The 21229-nt window shown below is 45.6% G+C and overlaps 1 long non-coding RNA gene across 1 annotated transcript; it reads left to right on the top strand.

Moving 5' to 3' along the window:
- The first annotated feature begins 5054 nt into the window (after nucleotides 1-5054).
- On the top strand, nucleotides 5055-6074 carry LOC116656353. The gene is made up of 2 exons (XR_004311314.2): nucleotides 5055-5747; nucleotides 5811-6074. It is a non-coding gene; the product is annotated as an uncharacterized LOC116656353 (long non-coding RNA).
- Nucleotides 6075-21229: the final 15155 nt, after the last annotated feature.

Genomic DNA, 21229 nt, shown 5'->3' with positions numbered 1-21229 from the left:
GACTGTTCGATCGTTGGAGCTCACGAGCAAAAATTATGACGTCGCATTGGAGCTGCTAAACAAAAGGTTTGGTAATCGCAGGCTTATTTTTCAAATTTGTTAATGAGATAATGCATCTGAGGGCCGTAGATTCCGCATCGGCGATGAGGCTTCGCGAGCTTTCGGATAAATTTAATTCACATATGTGAGCCCTGTCAAACATGGGCACAACGAAGCAGATTGCTAGCTGCATCATAATCCAAGTGCTGTTGCAGAAGGTTGATGATGCCCCGCAGCCTACGTGGAAGGAAAAGCAAGCTGACTCGGATTCCTTGGATTTCATTCCGCCAGTTTTCTTGAACAAAGATGCCGGACTTTGGAGAGCATGGATTTGCCGACGACATCACGTGCACCAAACTTTGCGGTAGGACGACGTAGACCCTTTCATCCAGGTAACTCTGCATTTGTGATCACAAACTCTTCCGCATGCATGATCTGTGATGGCCATTCTCACGTGATAAACTCCTGCCCAAGGTTTTTAAGCTTGTCGCCTGAGGATCGTTTAGGCGCAGTTAGACGATTGGAATGATGCCGTAAGTGCCTTGGATCTGGGCACCTATCTCGGCATTGCAATGCGTCAAGCTGCCGTGCGTGTAAACGCAGACATTATAATCTGCTGCATTTTCGTGGCAATTCGCCAGCTCAAGGCCAACACCCGTCTCCCGAGGCTTCCACATTTAGCGACGCTGTTTCTGGTTCAGCGTCCACCGCCGTCAATTCTCTCGACGCTAAGGATCGTTTTGGTGATAAGGTGTTGCTAGCCACTGCCAATATTCTGGTTAGGAACCGCTCCGGAGTTCTACTGCCCTGCCGAGCGCTGCTCGATTCTGGTTCGCAGGTGCATCTAGTCACCTCAAGGCTTGTGAACCAGTTGCAGCTGCGGAAGACAGGCACCGTCGTCACTTCGAGCAGCGCATGAAGAAGCGTCTGGCCGGGATCTGCACAGTGGTGGCTAGTGTAGGGGGTCATATGTTACCCACTGTGGATGTGAAGCCGCTGTTGGACTTTGGCAGCGAAATGGCTACCGAGGTGCCATCGCCTAGCTGCAGTAACAGCGAGGATGAAGACGACGGTGACGGAGGGTGTCGGGTTCGATGCTGAGGACGGTGTCCGGAGCTACAGCTAAATTGTGCAACGGGGGGAGTATGTCGGGTCAAGCAGCTGCCGGAAAGAAGTATGGCCGGCAATAATTTATTGAATTCGTGACGACACTTTCTTTTATATTTATGTTCGCGTCTCCTGCTCTATTCCTGTCGCCCGCTCTCGTGCATTCGATCGGCCACCTGCATCTGCCGTCAGCGGTAGCGTGTGTTTAGTTCTCTCGCGGGATCTCTCGGTCGCTCCGCAGCATCAAGCATTGAGCCACGCTCCCAAGTCATTATTCTAATTCGGTCGTCAACCCTACTCAGTCACATATTATTATTTGTAGAAACCCCAAAACAATTAAATAAATTGTATCAATATCTATTAATCGAACTGTGCTTGTTTTTTGAGATATATTGAGAACACAAAAATAAAGCTCCCGAAAACGCTCGGTAACTGAACAGTATGCAAATAAAGAAAGATTAAGTCGTGAACATTGGTCATATGTATCAGATGTTCTAATAAAACTCAGATCCAATTTGATAACAATAAAAAAAAAATTTGATTTAAATATTGACATACCAACGCTATTAAACACACCGCTTACAATAGAAATCGATGACGTACCACAGGATTTAGAAAAAGATAGTAACACCACAGATGCAGTAATAGAAGAAGAAGAAAGAATCTGTTTTGACAATAGTTGAGACGCTGTTCCGGAATCGACGGAAAAAAAATAAATCTTCAAAGATTTATTACTGCGATTAAATTAGTTAATCTCACTAAAGGGACATATGAACCTAAAGCAGAAGAGGTAATTCCCGTGGCGGTAATTACTATAACTATAAGAACCAACGAAACAGTCCTTCCTATAACCCGAGCAATAACGTCCGACACACTCATGGTACGTCGGAAAACCACGAAGAACCCTTAGGTGCTCCGAACCAATAGAAAATTTGGTGTATCAAAACAATCTAAATTCAAATATTTTTATTAATGTAATAAACAAAAGTGCTCGAAGAAAATTAACAATTTTTATAGACACAGAATATATCCGTAGTAAAAGAAAATTACGACGTATTTCCTAGTTTCGACACAAATTATAGAATAAAAATTACAGGTATTGGAGAAGGATCCTTAAGATCATTACGTTTTGTGCCCTTCGAGATGAGAACTCTTAATTTTATTGTTCCTCACGACTTTCACATTGTGGAAAATATGATTGGACTCTCATACAATTGCCAATTTGACTGCACTAAAAATGGTGACAGCGTCTCCTTATGAACCGATTAATCAATATATAAGAATCCCAATCGTTCAATCCCGATGTTCCAAACGATCATCAAAAAGACAGAAAAACATCTGCGCAGATGAAAAATAAAACACAAAAAGAAATAATAGACTCCAATGCCTATGAAGTTGTTAGCAATAACGACGTACAAAAATTTGTGAAATTAAAAACAATAAAATTCAATTGCTTTTTTTTAAAAAGGTAAGAGAATAATTTCATAATTTTCGATTAATGATCTGTACTCTAATGAAAAATTTGATTTCGGTCAATTCTTTTAAAGGCTTAGTAGGGAAGCCGCATTATATAAGCTTGTTAATTTTCAAATGTCACCAGTTGAACAAATTTTCAAATTTGTATCAACAACAGAATTTTAAAATATGGGCAATAAATATTTCAAAACTTTAAAAGTAGCACTACTAACAAAGGTGACCCAAATAGGCCAAAAACGGCATAAGTTTTACAAATGCAATCCTGTCATAATACCATGACGAACCAATAGAAGGAGTCCATATAGGGAACACGCGTACTCTGTTAAAAATCCAAAAATTTTACTTCTGGCCCCATATGACTAAAATGATAACACAGTATGATAGCAACAGATAGTAACAGAAACACCTAACGCAGCCTTCGATACTTATTCGATTATTCGTTTAGCCTTCGATTAGATTTAATTAGATAATTTTCTAAAAGTCGTTTGGTTTGGGAGAAATTAGTGTGAAAGTAAACAACTTTTGAATCACTAAATTGGGGCTGGTGAAGACATTTTAGTCCCTACAGTACTGTGAATTTGGTATATATTCGTATTCTACTCCTAAAGACGTGTCGATTGGTACATCAACCGACCCAATCCGAGATCGTTTAAAAGTTATTCAAGAAATTCGATTTTTACAGCTCTTTCCAAATAAATGCAGTTTGTCCCTCTATTTGTCTGGTTGTCTGCTTGCACTATTTTTTTAGTTGGTAATCTTGAAAAACATTGAACATGTTTGTTACTAACATATGAGAACTTTTGTTCTACAAGTTTTTCAAATATCTTAAGCTTACTTTAAATAATTTTTGAAATATATCTTATATCTGGTAAAATCTCGTTAACTCAAGATTGCTTCAAGAGTCGATCCACCACTACGAATTTATTGGAGCTAACTTCTTTATCAATGGTTTCTGGAATATTTAAGATGGTTTCTGGAATAGCTTACAAACAAATGTCAATTTTCTGGGAAACCCAATTGATCTTTTAAGTTTTACTGCGAGCTTATTAACTAAAAGAACTATCTTGTCATTATACCCTTGCAGAGGGTATTATAATATAGGTCCTTGAACAGGATCACCTCCTGAGTCGATGAGCATGTCCGTCTGTACGTCTGCATCAAAGCAAACTAGTCTCTCTGTTTTAAAGCTATCGATTGGAAACTTTGCACACATCCTTCTTTTGTTTGCAGGCAGTATATAAGTCGGAACGTCGACTATATCCAATAGCTGCAATATAACTAATTGATCGGAAACGCCATAAATTTGTTATAAATGTTATACCTCACATGTTATGTTTGGCCAAAATATCTTATGTACGAAATTTCTTGTACCTGTTTGAGAACATCCTTGATTGGCCGTTTGAAAACCCTTGGGGTGGGATGGTAGTTACTTTACCAAAGTTACTGAGGAATGGTACGTTATAAAGGTTCAATTGTAAGGCGAAATAGAGAATGTTAGAACTAATAACAGGATGTATATGCGGAATGTGCTTGCTTGGCGTTTTTTCTTAGTTTAGGGCTAACGCTAAGGCTTGCAAAGCGGTTATCCCTTAAATTGGGAAGCCCAGGGGCCATGGTGGCTGGTAAATTTTGTTTTATTGTGTTATGACCTAGGAGCCAATATATGTTGATATATATATAAATTGACTCCTAGGTTTCTAAATTAGAACAAACATAGGTTCCATCACCCACAGGTTCCGCACTACACCTAAGAGAAGAAATTTATCAAATTTTAACCATATATTGAATTATGTGTAATGTGTAATTGGCCGTGTAATTACGTTGACCATCATTGTTTTTAGTACATAGCATTCTTGAATTGTATGTAAACCAAATCTTTCTAATTTTTTTAAATTAATTTTTAATCTCATATTTTCAAAAACGCATGGCTCTACAAAATCTGTAAATGGATTTTGTATCGTAATAGGTCTCTAGCCCACTGCCTATCGTCTATCGTCAGTTATCTAGGACTCCAGGTCATCGGCTCCGTCAGCTACTTCTCGGTGAACCGGTGAACCAACTTCATTTTTAATAAAGACAGAGAATAATTGGAACAAATGAAATTAACAAATTCAAAGGTAGAAATTTCCTGCTGAACAAAACTAATCTGTGAGTAGTCTGTGGGTATTCGCCTGTGAACAGGATCTCCACGTTGTCCGCGTATGTCACCCTTGCATAGAATCAAGTGAAACGTTATGTTCCATAGGAGAGGGGAGAGGACTCCGGCTTGAGGTGTGACTCTACTGACGGTCCTTGTTAAGGCAGGTTAGCAGCTGGTCAATAAGTCCCACCAGGTAATTATCTACTTCAAGGGTCCTCAGGGTACTGGGTATGGTGTTCGGGAGAAAGTTGTTGACGGCACATTCTATGTCCAGAAAGGCTACCAGGGCAGATTATTTTTAAGAAAATGCTTTCTCTATTTTAGAATTGAGCGCGTGGAGGGCAGTCTCGGTGGATTTACCCTTTTTATTAGCATGCTGTGCATCCGAGATTTGGGTTGGCTTAAGAGTTGATTTTAGTTATAGGCCTATGACTCTTTCTAGCGTCTTAAGCAGGAAGGATGAGAGACTGATAGGTCTAAAAGCTATTGGGGTCGTGTGTGATTATTTGCTCGCTTCGGGTATGAGAATGATTTGCGATTTAAGCCACTGTTGTGGGATTCTGTCTAGGGCAAGGGATCTGTTGAAGATTGTGGGGGTCGCTCGCTGGTTCAAAGCCAAAACAAAACAAAAAAAAAGTAATTTAAAAATTTTTTAGAAAAAAAAAAAAGAAAACAAAAATAGTAAACAAAAAACATATGGTCTTATTTACCTCTTGAACCCAATGCAGCTCAGCTGACCCCAATTGACATTCACCCCCCACCACAGCTGCTCCCCTTTTTGGGAATTCACCCACCCACGTAAGCACCTGTCAAAAAGTGACAATCCCAAAAGATGCATTTCCTGTCTGCCACCTGATTTCACTTTCATTCTGAATCTCGCTGCGGGCAGACCTGTGCATCTGTGCTAAAAAAAAAATTTTGTAAACCAGTGACCCAACCTCGTGGAGGAGAAAATTAGTGTGTGATTTTTTTTATAAGAATAGAGGTGAGAAAATATTGAGCTCCTTGCCATTCCCTGCATTGGCTTAGTGTTTATTTTCCCGTTTAGCGGATTTTTGTTGCTGGATGACCCTCGATGCCCGTGGATTTGGAGGCACCACCTGGCCCAACCTCGGCATCCATCATAAGCACCAGCATCACCACCAAGCTTCAGGGATTATTTTTACGACCCGTCGCCGAAATTCCGCCGGCAACATCAACCCCTCTGCCTGTGGAGTCTTGGATCTTTTTTTATGTATTTTTTTTGTATAAAAAAAATTACAAATATCACGTAACTACAACTATTAAATATCCCCGCGAGAGAGGACAAAAATCCAGTAATTTCGAATACCCTTTAAACTTCAAAATTCAAATTAAAAATTGCAATTTTCAAATCCTATAATTTACCAAATGAAAAAGAAGAAAAAAAAAGGAAAACCTAAAAATCCATAATTATCAATTTTTATATCATTTTCTGAAAAGTCTTGAATTAGTATTTCTAAGCAATCCCATTTGAAAAAAAATTACTTGTTAAGCCCCAAACCTGAATTATTATCTTTAATTATCTTTAATTATCTTTAAGTATCTTTAATTATTATTATTATTTACTATTGAATTGTTCTAAAATACCGCAACATTAATATTAATTATCATCGAAAATATCTTTTATGGTTAATGAAAACCCACCTAATGTTAATTTATTTTATAAGAGATTTTCCTGAATTATAACGTTAACTAAAATGAATTTATATTAGACCTTTTGTTTGGGCACCGGAAGTAATCTCGCCACCCATGCAGTTAAATAACAGTTAGCCACCTCAAACATCTTAGCCAAGGAATTTTATTTTTTTTACCCCCAAAACAATGCTATTTAGGAATCCTTCTCCCAGGACCCTTCCTATTCGATCTACGACGATTCGCGTGACGACCATGTCCATACTGAAGGTACAAGAACCACTCCCACTTTCCCTGAGCACGGCTGGAGCCTGTTAGTAGATCGAAGTACCTTCAGGACATGTGCCAAACCGTTACAAGATATTTAGGAGCTTGTGGTTTCCTGCTTGTTGGATTTGTGCAGGTATTAACTCGTCGGGACCTGCTAATTTATAGAGCTTGAAACTGTATATTGCCACTAATCATAAAACATAGAGACTTCTTATTTCATACGAAAATGGACGCAAAAATTTCTTGCGACAGGCCCCGGGGGCCCTAGAGTGAATCTCATTGAACTTTTTTTTTGCTCAGTCGCAGAGAAGCGCATCATCAAGAAAGTTCTTCCGCGGTTAAACTGATCTTTATATTTATGCCTGCTCACACATTGACATACACGGTTTCATGTGTGTGCGTTTGACTTCTTTTTGAAGCCAGCTAAAATTCTTTAATTTTGTAACTTTTCAGGCATGCTACCCTAAGAAAATGGGAGTATTCACTACGAGGGTTGCTACATATATTTCTGGCCTAGGCCATACTAAGTGTTGCCAGGCGCCATTTTCGTTACGAAGTTTGACATTTTTAGGCAGAAACGTGCTCAGAACACATAGAATCTGTACAAAAAAACTTCCTGACTCTTTCTCTTAGGGGACTTAATTGGGATGCAAATCTTTACCTTCCTTCTTATCGTAGTAGACTTTTACTTATCAACTTACCATCATTAACAAACCGTAGAACAATGCTGGGTGTCATGTTTCTATATAATGGAAATGTGGACAGCCAGCATTTACTAACACGCGTTAATTTTAACGTTCCTAGTAGAAGGACTGGAAACTTTCGTCCTTTACTCCTCAGCCATTGTAGTTCGACATATGCCCAACACGATCCATTCAGGGTATTATGTTCGGACAACAATGGTCTCTACCACATCTTGTCACTTTGCTCGGGAGGTGGGCTGTACGTATGCAGTGCATACTATGCAGTGCCCAAAAAAAAAAAAAAAAACGTTTTGACGTACGGCCATAATTTGTGTTGTTTACAGTGACTTAAAAAATCAATTTGGAATCAATCAGAAACTGGAATTAACTCATGAAAATTTTCGCGCAATCATTTTTCACGACTTTCGACGTGAATTAACACGACAACAGTGCATCGATGAACTTAAATCTTTGCATGGCGATGAAGCACCATCTTATCGGGGCCGACGCTCGCTCGAAGACGAAGGTCAAGAAGGTCGTCCAAAAACAATTGTTGTTCCAGAGACACATTGTCATGTGACATACCGTGAGTTAGAGGCATTCTTGGGCATTTCTTCCACCAGCATACATTCGATATTGCATGTACACTTGGCCGTAAACAAAATTTGTGCTCGTTGGATCCCACACATTTTGACAATCGCTCAAAAAAAGGCTCGTGTGGATTGGTGCAAAAAAAATTCGAAAAAATACAATCGCGTTGTTTCAAAAGACGTTAATAAGATCGTCACAGGTGACGAATTATGGATCTATGCTTATGATCCCGAGACAAAACAGCAATCGACCGTGTGGGTCTTCGAAGACGAGTCAGATCCAACGAAAGTTGCTTGTGGAGGAAGCACTTCGAAGCAAATGGTGGTCTGTTTCTTCGGTAAAACAGGTCATGTGGCGACTGTTCCGCTTGAGCCACGTAGGACGGTCAATTCTGAGTGGTACACCACAATTTGTTTGAATGAAATCATTGGAAAAATTCAAAAAACGAACAAGAGAAGATGGATCATGCACCATGACAATGCGATCTCCCACACATTAGCTCAAACCAGCGCTTTTTTGACCATCCAAAATATCGAATTGATGGATCATCCGCCATGCAGACCTGACTTAGCACCCAATGACTTCTTTTTATTTCCGCACATCAAGAGAAAAATGCGTAGTCAACGATTTTCGACGCCAGAAGGTGCTGTTGAAGCGTTCAAAAACCATGTTTTGGTGTCTCAATCGGAGTTGTCAAAGTGCTTCGACAATTGGTTCTTCGTGCTTCGACATATTTAGGAATACGATTGGGTGGCAGCAGTAAAATGCTTTACATATATATTTACGAAATTACGTGTCGGGTCAAGCAGCCGCCGGAAAGTTTTGGCCGGCAATAATTTATTGATTTTATTTATCCTTTCTTTATCTATGTCTCTATTCGCGTCGCCCGCTCTCGTGCATTCGATCGGCCACCTGCAACTGCCGTCATGCGCTAGCGTTTGTCTCTCTCTCTCGCGGGATCTCTCGGTCGCTCCGCAGTATCAAGCATTGAGCCGCTCTCCCGCATCATTATTCTAATTCGGTCGTCAACCCTACTCAGTCACATATGTAAATATATCATTTGTGGAAACGCCAAAACAATTAAATAAATTGTATCAATACCTATAAATCGAACTGTGCTTGTTTTTATTAAAGGCAATATTTAGAACACAAAAATAAAGCTACCGAAAACGCTTGGTACCTAAACATTTGGTGACCCCGACGTGATTGTGCTTAGGATTAAAAAAATAATTTAACAAATTATTTTCCGTTGAAAATTTGAGCTGCGCGGCTTAAAATGTGTAAACATAAACAAATAAACAAATTAAAAAGCATTATTCGGTTTATGAATTGTGCGCAAAATATTAGAATCTGTTGACATACATACATACGCTGGTTGCAGAGTGCTACAATCGCTCATACATATATTACCCCGTTATGGAAAAGTTGCACAGTGGGTCGTGAGCTGACAATAAATAAACGAACTAAAATAATATTTTTGTTGCGAAAATGAATCCGTTTTTCGATTGTGCCTCTCCTGGACGGAAAGAATTCCTGATCCAAAGTGCAGTTGTCCTTTTTGAGGACCTTTAAGGATCGCTGTCCTCATTGAAAGAAGTGGAGAAATTTCCGGAGGCGATGATAAATGTGCGGCTTAGCGAATTGGAAGGCATCGACGCGGATTTCAAGAGCACACACATGGAGCTGTCCGAGCTGAATTTTTCAGAACTCAGGAGCGATCTGCGCGTCAACTTTAATGATGCGGCGAGGGAGGCACGACTCATCCTGGACCAGGAGATTATGCGGCGCTCCAGTTTGTTGCCGGCGAGTTCGATGCTGATCAACGGTACTTCCAATTTTGATGCGTCGTTCAGCAGATCTTTCCAGGCTTTGCCGCCACTGCCACTTCCCACTTTTAGTGGAGGTTATGCGGAGTGGCTTGAATTTCGGTCGCTATTCTCGACCATGGTGGACACAAACCCATTCATATGTCGGGTCAACGGTTATGGTCCTTCAACGGTTATGGTCCTGCTTTCGTGAATCTGCCTTGGAGACTGTTCGATCGTTGGAGCTCACGGACAAAAATTATGACGTCGCATTGGAGCTGCTAAACAAATAGCCATAAAAAAGTCAGTTTTTTCTTTTGTGTTTTTTTGTCACGGCAAGGGCGCGCAAATCGAAAAGTTTCGGTGTAATTGTGCACTTGCAGAAACTGCACAAAACTCGCCTTTCGTCGGTGACGTTTCTACGAGCCCAAGCCTTGAACTCTTTGCTTTTGAGCCACGCATCCCGAACTTTCTGTTTATATGCCTTTTGGCATTCTCAAATTTCTTTGTAACGTTTCTGTTAAGTTCACGCGTTGCTCGCTAGATCTATTTGAAGCATAGCTTGCAAATAACTGTTAACAGATTCGAGCGGTCTCAAAATAAGTGTTTGTCACTCAGACTTTGAGCAAAAAGTCTGAGAGCAACCGATTGAGTTGCTCGTATTGCTCGTAATTTTGCTCGCGCTCAGTCAAAGCACACTTTTTTCTGTTTTCGTTTGGTCTGCTCATTCTAGGACCGTTTGCTTGCGTTCGACGATTCAAAAAGTCTTTTGTGCATGTATGTGTGTATGTGAAGTTTAGTGGGCTCAACTTGTCAATTTGCTTTGTAAATCTCTCGTGTAAACAGTGATTCATCAAATTTATTGAAAGTGGGACGAGAACTTAATAAAAAAGTGCATGAATTTTTTATATTTAACAAAATGGACAACAAAGTTATCCAAAGTTTAATTGTTAAGCTTAACTCAAAATGAATTTAAAAGGAAACTATTCATTTTTTAATTAAAATAATCAATATATTAGTTTGAAATTGGAAAATTCACGTTTAAAATTTTAATAAGATTTTTCGTCAAATTTCATGTCAATCGGTCTTCTACTGAGTCTCCCTGTGCGAGTGTCACTCAAATCTCTCATTGAGCGATGTTCGGTAGATGAGAGTTTCATGATTTGCTCATTGTAATTCGTTCAACAGAAAACCGAAACAAAACAAATCAAAGCCTCCTGCTCAGAGAGGAACCGAAACGGCATGCTTTGTATCGGTTGCTCTCGCAAACAGAGCGTAAGCAAAAAAACGGGTAACAGTTATTTGCAAGCTATGATTTGAAGTGACCAGAGTCAGATGTTTGGTATATTTAGGTATTTTGATGGTTGGGATAGAATTTTCCTAAGCCTTGCATCGTGTGCTGTATTTTTGATGTCAGAGCAGAAGGAGTTCCATGAGCGCTTCTCTTTACGGATGGACTTTTTATATTAGGCCAAAGAGACCTTGTATTCGGTCCAAAGTGCTCATCCTTACCGGCTTTTGCCCTATTAAAGGTCTCTGCTTGTTGTCTGGAGGGTCGTTAGCTCTGTAGAACACCAAGGTGGGCTATTTCGCTTTTTTGGTTTTGTTCATGCACATGTTTTTTTGAGGGAATGGTTGCAGGCATGAGTGAATTCTTGCGCCAGAGTGTTAAGACTATCTACGGTTTGAGGGGATTTGGATTGTTTGACAGGATTTGGAAATACTTGGACCAGTTGGTTTTTTAAAGGTTTTAAAAAACCGCTGGTTTTGTGATTTTGAAATTAAGGGATGTTTCTATGTGCCTTGGTCGGAGAAAGAGTTTTTCTCTAGCATTGCAATCTCCGCCTCCTCGTTGTCGGAGATGTTTTCATCGACTGCTGTAGCCGTCCTTCATATCTGGGGCCTCTAACTCTGAGGCAAGTACCTCCTGAGTTGGGGGCGGTTTCGCTCCCTAGCCCGAATCCGACTTGTATATGATATATATGACTTTTTGAAAATATGAGGTTAAAAACTCCAATTTAAGTGACGAAATTCAATAAAATTATTTCGAGTTTTTGCTTAAATACAAAAAAAATCCATGGTATAATCGACTGATTTCAATAGGTAAATAAAATTCTTCCAAAAAAAAAAATTTTTTGGGGAAAAATCAAAGAAGACCAAAAATTAATGTAGAAAATCTGAGAATTCAACTTTGCGGGTGGGGGGGGGGGGGGGGGGGGGGGTGGGGTAACAAGCAAGTCAGCACGGCGGCGTCAGACAGGCCAGCGCTGCTGTGTTTAGAAAGAACGGAAAAGGAGAAATGCGTCGAGCACGGACGGCATGCGGAGGCAGCAGCGGGGGCAAGAGGAAGCAGCACGGCGTCGCGCACGGAAGAATGAGGAAGAGGAATCACCGTGGAACGTAACGGTATCCCGGGCGGGCCTCCGCGGCCGCGCTCAAAGGTGATAGGAGAGAGCGAGGAAGGCGGGGAACAAAGCGGCCGCGACTGGGCAGCTGTGTTTAGAAGAATGCGGAAAACACAGAAATGCATTTTGGGAATGCCCAAAGGGGGGGAGCGCGGGGATATCTGGACGATGGACCTGCACAATAACAATACGGATTGGAGGCCCAGCTGGAAGAGTTGAGTGGAAGACCCCCCGTGGGTAAGTCTGACATTCAAGCGGGAAAGTTTCCTTGGAGGAATTAGGAGTATAGGCTGAAGGACCCCCCGAGGGTAAGTCCGACAGTCAGGCGCGGTACGCGAGTCAGTCAAGCAATAGAAGTCAGCAGCGAGTGGGAACAGGATCAAGGATCCGCGGCGGAACCGAAGCCCAAGGGTAAATCGAGTCGTGTTAGATTATTCCCGGACAATAAGTCCAGGTGTGATCCTGTGAAGCAAGGGCAAGCCAGCTCGGGAACTCAAGCGCAACAGTGAAACCAAGCAGGGACACCCCGGGAGAGTCATTAGAATCCTGATTCAGGCGCTGGGGCGTATGCACAGCGTATCACCTGGAGTTAAAGGAGACGCGACGCCAAAACCTCTGGTCTACCATAGATCCTGCGGGGCGTATGCATGCAGGTGTTTGGAGGCGAGTGACGAACGCGACCAGGGGTGTGTCCTGCGGGGAAGGTAGGCCCTTCGTGCCCTGATCCGACCGCTAAGCAGCGAAAAGCATATCCTGCCCGGCGTATGCCTGGGAGGTGAGCCGATCGGACTGTTAACACCGGATTAGGTGCCGGCCACGGCGAAAGGGCGAAAGAAGGTACCGAAGGTCCACGGGACCCGCAACTGAAGAGCAGCAACGACGAGGGAGCAGGCACGACGACGAGGGAGCAGCAGCGACGACGGCAATGGCAGCATAACAGCAGTGAAGAAGACAACAGCAACAACACGGGACAACAGCCTCACAACCCAGAGCCCGTGAGTCCAAACGAAGGGAACCGTGAGCCGTTTCGGCGCCAGGCACCAAGACCACACGACCTGCCGGGCGCAAGCTTTGGGAGGGCGTGTGTATTGCCACCAACCCGGAGCGGGGATCGGGGATCGACGGGAGGACGAGCGGTCGGTTGGCTGAGCCAAGCGGCCGGTGAGATTCCCCCTTTTTGTAAACTTATCATAATAAAGGGGATTTATTTTAAACGAAGCATACCGTGTTATTTCTGGGCTCGGGCAAATCATGTCGAATCTATAAATTCGGTGGAACGTACCCCAAACTCTGTGAGCTAGTCGCGGCATTTGTTGCGAACAAACAATAGCAAAAAACAGTTCGTTACACCTGGCGCCCAAACTACGTGATTGTTTTAGAGTCTAGGAGTAACACAGCTTCAAGATGGGGAAGAAAAATTGGATTTACTCGCTGAGAGCTCGGTCTCCCAGCGGATGCGCGAAACAAGTCCGAGAGTGGTCGTTCCGATTCGACGGAACAGGAGACCCTCTCGAGTTCGTCTACCGAGTAGCATGGTTTACCAAAACGTACGGGATGGATACACAATCCCGCAGGCGATGCCAGAACTACTCCAGGGCAGAGCGCAAAGGTGGTTCTTAATGAACGATAAGGAGTGGCCCACATGTAAGGAGTTCAGAAGAAGCTTCGAGGCCTTTTTCCTGCCAAAAGTGTACTTTAAGAAACTGGCAGACCAGGTTCGGCAGCGGAAACAGCAACAAGGAGAGCCGTTTAAAGAATACATGGTGGACCTTCAGACGCTAATGAAGCCTTTAGGAAAATCCACGAAGGAGGTCATTGAAAGGCTAGTGGAGAACTGCATACCGCGCATGAAAATGTTCATGAGGCCATACGCATGCGCTTCGCTCGAGGAGGTGATTGGTCTGGCCAAGGAATTCGAGGAGCTGGCCTTGGAAGAAGAGGATTTTAACAGGCAAGCCGCCACGGCAGACAGAGGGTGGCCAAAAGAAGAACGGCACCAGAAGCCACCGGAGCAACAGAGCCCCCCAGAACAGGGGTGGGGGCAGAGATGGCAGCCGGAGGAGCAACGCCAAATGCCACTGCAACAGCAGCCGAGCCAGCGATGGGCTGCAAGCCAAAGCAAAAGGCAGCCGAACTTGCAGTGGGCAGCGACGCCTAGACAGGGACAGATAGAAAACCCAGCGCATGCGTGCAACAGGTGCGGAGGCATGGGCCATTGGGCCAGTGGGTGCAGGAACCCCGGAATTTTGTTCTGCAGGATGTGCGGCGCAGTAGGGGTGAGAAGCACAGAGTGCTGCCAAAGAGCGGGAAACGTGCAGCGATCTCAGCCGTAGGCAGGAAGGCAGAGATCGCGAGGTGCTGCCTCTCAGAATTAGTTGGAGGATTAACAGGAGAAGATCAGCAGTTGGCGGCAGTCATCAAGGTCGGAGGTGCAGAAGTGAGGGCCATGATAGACACCGGGGCAACGGCTAGCTTCATTTCAAAAGAGCTAGCAGAGAACCCGGGAATCGCCGGAGAACGGAAAGCAACAAGGAGACGAGTAAAGTTGGCCAACGGGAGCCACACTGAGACTCAAATGGTACTTATAAAAACAGTAAGCTTTGTCAACAAGGAAAATAATTTGAATAGATTTCCTCGCAGAATTCGGCACAACAATAAACTGAGCAGGCCACCAAGTCACGATCTCGAGAAGAGAAAGATGGAGTGGATGCTTGGAGGATATGCTGTCCATAGCCATAACTGGACCCTCTGAAGAATGGGAGAGCGAGCGGGACAAAAAGTTCATCGAAGAAGAGCTGGCGGCGTTCACAAACCCGAAGGGTTGTTCAAACATACCCAGCATAGAATTACGATGAAGAACGACATCCCAATAAAACAAACATCCCAATTTACCCAAAAAACCCCAAAAGACAGGGGTAAATCAATGAAAAAGAGGAAGAGCTGCTGGAGAAGGGATGCATCGAGCCGTCCAATAGCGCCTACAGCTCACATTGCCATGGTGAGGAAAAAGGCGGGTCAGTGGAGAATGTGCGTGGAGTTTCGGCAGATCAACGCAAAATCAGTAAAAGATGCGTACCCTATGCCACGGATAAACTTCATATTGGAACAATTGAGAAAGGCAAAATTTTTCAGCAGGTTCGACCTTAAGGATGGCTATTGGCAAATCCCACTAGAGGAAGAGAGCAAGAAGTATACGGCCTTTACGGTACCAGGGAAAGGTATGTACCAGTGGAAGGTGATGCCATTCGGATTACACTCGGCCTCGGCAACATTTCAAAGGGCTTTAGACCAGGTCATAGGCCCGGACATGGCTCCGCACGCATTTGCGTATCAAGATGACATTATCGTGATCGGACGGTCTTTTACTGAGTCTCCCTGTGCGAGTGTCACTCAAATCTCTCATTGAGCGATGTTCGGTAGATGAGAGTTTCATGATTTGCTCATTGTAATTCGTTCAACAGAAAACCGAAACAAAACAAATCAAAGCCTCCTGCTCAGAGAGGAACCGAAACGGCATGCTTTGTATCGGTTGCTCTCGCAAACAGAGCGTAAGCAAAAAAACGGGTAACAGTTATTTGCAAGCTATGATTTGAAGTGACCAGAGTCAGATGTTTGGTATATTTATAACAAGCAAGTCAGCACGGCGGCGTCAGACAGGCCAGCGCTGCTGTGTTTAGAAAGAACGGAAAAGGAGAAATGCGTCGAGCACGGACGGCATGCGGAGGCAGCAGCGGGGGCAAGAGGAACCAGCACGGCGTCGCGCACGGAAGAATGAGGAAGAGGAATCACCGTGGAACGTAACGGTATCCCGGGTGGGCCTCCGCGGCCGCGCTCAAAGGTGATAGGAGAGAGCGAGGAAGGCGGGGAACAAAGCGGCCGCGACTGGGCAGCTGTGTTTAGAAGAATGCGGAAAACACAGAAATGCATTTTGGGAATGCCCAAAGGGGGGGAGCGCGGGGATATCTGGACGATGGACCTGCACAATAACAATACGGATTGGAGGCCCAGCTGGAAGAGTTGAGTGGAAGACCCCCCGTGGGTAAGTCTGACATTCAAGCGGGAAAGTTTCCTTGGAGGAATTAGGAGTATAGGCTGAAGGACCCCCCGAGGGTAAGTCCGACAGTCAGGCGCGGTACGCGAGTCAGTCAAGCAATAGAAGTCAGCAGCGAGTGGGAACAGGATCAAGGATCCGCGGCGGAACCGAAGCCCAAGGGTAAATCGAGTCGTGTTAGATTATTCCCGGACAATAAGTCCAGGTGTGATCCTGTGAAGCAAGGGCAAGCCAGCTCGGGAACTCAAGCGCAACAGTGAAACCAAGCAGGGACACCCCGGGAGAGTCATTAGAATCCTGATTCAGGCGCTGGGGCGTATGCACAGCGTATCACCTGGAGTTAAAGGAGACGCGACGCCAAAACCTCTGGTCTACCATAGATCCTGCGGGGCGTATGCATGCAGGTGTTTGGAGGCGAGTGACGAACGCGACCAGGGGTGTGTCCTGCGGGGAAGGTAGGCCCTTCGTGCCCTGATCCGACCGCTAAGCAGCGAAAAGCATATCCTGCCCGGCGTATGCCTGGGAGGTGAGCCGATCGGACTGTTAACACCGGATTAGGTGCCGGCCACGGCGAAAGGGCGAAAGAAGGTACCGAAGGTCCACGGGACCCGCAACTGAAGAGCAGCAACGACGAGGGAGCAGGCACGACGACGAGGGAGCAGCAGCGACGACGGCAATGGCAGCATAACAGCAGTGAAGAAGACAACAGCAACAACACGGGACAACAGCCTCACAACCCAGAGCCCGTGAGTCCAAACGAAGGGAACCGTGAGCCGTTTCGGCGCCAGGCACCAAGACCACACGACCTGCCGGGCGCAAGCTTTGGGAGGGCGTGTGTATTGCCACCAACCCGGAGCGGGGATCGGGGATCGACGGGAGGACGAGCGGTCGGTTGGCTGAGCCAAGCGGCCGGTGAGATTCCCCCTTTTTGTAAACTTATCATAATAAAGGGGATTTATTTTAAACGAAGCATACCGTGTTATTTCTGGGCTCGGGCAAATCATGTCGAATCTATAAATTCGGTGGAACGTACCCCAAACTCTGTGAGCTAGTCGCGGCATTTGTTGCGAACAAACAATAGCAAAAAACAGTTCGTTACACCTGGCGCCCAAACTACGTGATTGTTTTAGAGTCTAGGAGTAACACAGCTTCAAGATGGGGAAGAAAAATTGGATTTACTCGCTGAGAGCTCGGTCTCCCAGCGGATGCGCGAAACAAGTCCGAGAGTGGTCGTTCCGATTCGACGGAACAGGAGACCCTCTCGAGTTCGTCTACCGAGTAGCATGGTTTACCAAAACGTACGGGATGGATACACAATCCCGCAGGCGATGCCAGAACTACTCCAGGGCAGAGCGCAAAGGTGGTTCTTAATGAACGATAAGGAGTGGCCCACATGTAAGGAGTTCAGAAGAAGCTTCGAGGCCTTTTTCCTGCCAAAAGTGTACTTTAAGAAACTGGCAGACCAGGTTCGGCAGCGGAAACAGCAACAAGGAGAGCCGTTTAAAGAATACATGGTGGACCTTCAGACGCTAATGAAGCCTTTAGGAAAATCCACGAAGGAGGTCATTGAAAGGCTAGTGGAGAACTGCATACCGCGCATGAAAATGTTCATGAGGCCATACGCATGCGCTTCGCTCGAGGAGGTGATTGGTCTGGCCAAGGAATTCGAGGAGCTGGCCTTGGAAGAAGAGGATTTTAACAGGCAAGCCGCCACGGCAGACAGAGGGTGGCCAAAAGAAGAACGGCACCAGAAGCCACCGGAGCAACAGAGCCCCCCAGAACAGGGGTGGGGGCAGAGATGGCAGCCGGAGGAGCAACGCCAAATGCCACTGCAACAGCAGCCGAGCCAGCAATGGACAAGCCCAAGGCAACAGCAGCAGAGTCAACGATGGGCTGCAAGCCAAAGCAAAAGGCAGCCGAACTTGCAGTGGGCAGCGACGCCTAGACAGGGACAGATAGAAAACCCAGCGCATGCGTGCAACAGGTGCGGAGGCATGGGCCATTGGGCCAGTGGGTGCAGGAACCCCGGAATTTTGTTCTGCAGGATGTGCGGCGCAGTAGGGGTGAGAAGCACAGAGTGCTGCCAAAGAGCGGGAAACGTGCAGCGATCTCAGCCGTAGGCAGGAAGGCAGAGATCGCGAGGTGCTGCCTCTCAGAATTAGTTGGAGGATTAACAGGAGAAGATCAGCAGTTGGCGGCAGTCATCAAGGTCGGAGGTGCAGAAGTGAGGGCCATGATAGACACCGGGGCAACGGCTAGCTTCATTTCAAAAGAGCTAGCAGAGAACCCGGGAATCGCCGGAGAACGGAAAGCAACAAGGAGACGAGTAAAGTTGGCCAACGGGAGCCACACTGAGACTCAAATGGTACTTATAAAAACAGTAAGCTTTGTCAACAAGGAAAATAATTTGAATAGATTTCCTCGCAGAATTCGGCACAACAATAAACTGCGCAGGCCACCAAGTCACGATCTCGAGAAGAGAAAGATGGAGTGGATGCTTGGAGGATATGCTGTCCATAGCCATAACTGGACCCTCTGAAGAATGGGAGAGCGAGCGGGACAAAAAGTTCATCGAAGAAGAGCTGGCGGCGTTCACAAACCCGAAGGGTTGTTCAAACATACCCAGCATAGAATTACGATGAAGAACGACATCCCAATAAAACAAACATCCCAATTTACCCAAAAAACCCCAAAAGACAGGGGTAAATCAATGAAAAAGAGGAAGAGCTGCTGGAGAAGGGATGCATCGAGCCGTCCAATAGCGCCTACAGCTCACATTGCCATGGTGAGGAAAAAGGCGGGTCAGTGGAGAATGTGCGTGGAGTTTCGGCAGATCAACGCAAAATCAGTAAAAGATGCGTACCCTATGCCACGGATAAACTTCATATTGGAACAATTGAGAAAGGCAAAATTTTTCAGCAGGTTCGATCTTAAGGATGGCTATTGGCAAATCCCACTAGAGGAAGAGAGCAAGAAGTATACGGCCTTTACGGTACCAGGGAAAGGTATGTACCAGTGGAAGGTGATGCCATTCGGATTACACTCGGCCTCGGCAACATTTCAAAGGGCTTTAGACCAGGTCATAGGCCCGGACATGGCTCCGCACGCATTTGCGTATCAAGATGACATTATCGTGATCGGACGCACGAAGGAGGAACATATGGCAAATTTGAAGTAAGTGTTTCGAAGACTGAAGGCGGCAAACTTAAGAATAAACCCAGACAAGTGCCATTTCTTCAGGGAAGAGCTGTTGCACCTGGGTCACCGGATAACAAGTGAAGGGATTGGTATGGATCCGGGAAAAGTCGCAGCGACTACGGAATCGGAACCCCCGACAAACGTGAAAGGGGTACGGCAGTTCATCGGGATGGCGTCGTGGTATCGGCGATTCGTTCCTGATTTCGCTGGGATCGCAAGGCCTTTGAACGATCTCCTACGAAAGGGAACAAAGTGGGAGTGGACGGCAAGACACCAAGAGGCGTTTGAGAAGTTAAAGTCGCGTTTAGCAGAGGATCCAGTGCAGGCATGCCCCGATTTCACGAAGAAGTTTGTGCTGCAAACAGATGCCATCGACTACGGCGTGGGTGCAGTGCTGACGCAGGACACGGATGAGGGCGAGCGAGTGGTCGCTTACGCCACCCGAACGCTAATAGGCGCGGAGAAGAATTACTCGGCAACGAAGAAAGAGTAATAATATGGGCAAATATATTGTCATGTGATCCGTGATCACGTGGCGCGGAAATGGTTGAACAATATAAAGAGCCCACTTGGAAGGATCGCGAGATGGGTCTTCGAGTTGCAACAGTACGATTACGTTATCAGCTACAGAAAAGGCAAGCTGAACGTAGTCGCGGATGCACTTTCCCGCCAGCCGATAGTGGAGAAGCTGAGAAGTGTCACAGCAATCGAAGACACGGAATGCATTTGGATAGGCTCACTGAAGAAGAAGATAAAGGAAAACCCACAGAAATATCCGGAATACGTTGAGGAGGCAGGCCTGATTTACCGACATGTTCCACATAGAGCCGGAAGCGAGGAAGTAGCATCACGGAAGCTGTGTGTACCGATGGACATGAGGCAACAGGTGCTGAAGGAGAACCACGACGCACCGACAGCGGGACATCTAGGCGGAAGGAAAACAATCGCGAAAGTAGCAGCCAGATACTTCTGGCCAGGGATGCAAAGGGACGTAAGGAAATATGTCAGGAAGTGCGAGACATGCATGCGGTATAAACCGAGCCAGATGCAGACCGCAGGGAAAGTGCTGACACAAATCCCAGAGGAGCCGTGGGCGACGGTATGTGCGGACTTCGTGGGACCGTTGCCGAGGTCCAAGCATGGTAACACCATGCTACTAGTGATGATCGATCGGTTTTCAAAATGGAAGGATCATCGCTAGATACGGGGTGCCAAAGGTGATGGTGACAGACAATGGTGTCCAGTTCACCAGTAGGAGCTTCAAGAAATTCCTCGAGGAGCTCGGAGTGCGTCATCAGTTTACCGCACCATACACGCCGCAGGAAAAACCTACGGAAAGGACAAACAGAAGGGTGAAGACGATGATCGGCCAGTTTGCAGGCAAGAACCAAAGAACATGGGACGAGCACTGGCCAGAATTAATGCTGGCGGTGAACTCGAGCGTGTCAGATTCCACGGGATACTCACCGTGCTTCATCACCCAAGGCAGAGAGCCAAGAATTCCGAAAGCGATATTCGACAAAGGGGCATTGGGTACAGGAGATACACAAGCCACCAACTCAGAAAATGCGGCAAATTTACAGGAAGTGTTCGAGCTGGTGCAGAGAAACATGGAGCGCGCGGCGCAGGAGCAAGCTCGACACTACAATCTGAGGAGGCGGGAGTGGAGCCCGAAAATCGGCGACACGGTGTGGGCAAAAGAGCACCAGTTGTCCAAAGCGGGCGAAGGTTTCGCGGCGAAACTAGCGCCGACATAGTGACGAATTTCATTTCGCCGGTGATCGCCGTGCTACGTCACGGGAGCACGAAGG

The sequence above is a fragment of the Drosophila ananassae genome (genome assembly GCF_017639315.1).
Source record: "Drosophila ananassae strain 14024-0371.13 chromosome 4 unlocalized genomic scaffold, ASM1763931v2 tig00000061, whole genome shotgun sequence".
NCBI lineage: Eukaryota > Metazoa > Arthropoda > Insecta > Diptera > Drosophilidae > Drosophila > Drosophila ananassae.
This window is presented reverse-complemented; position numbering and strand designations above follow the sequence as displayed.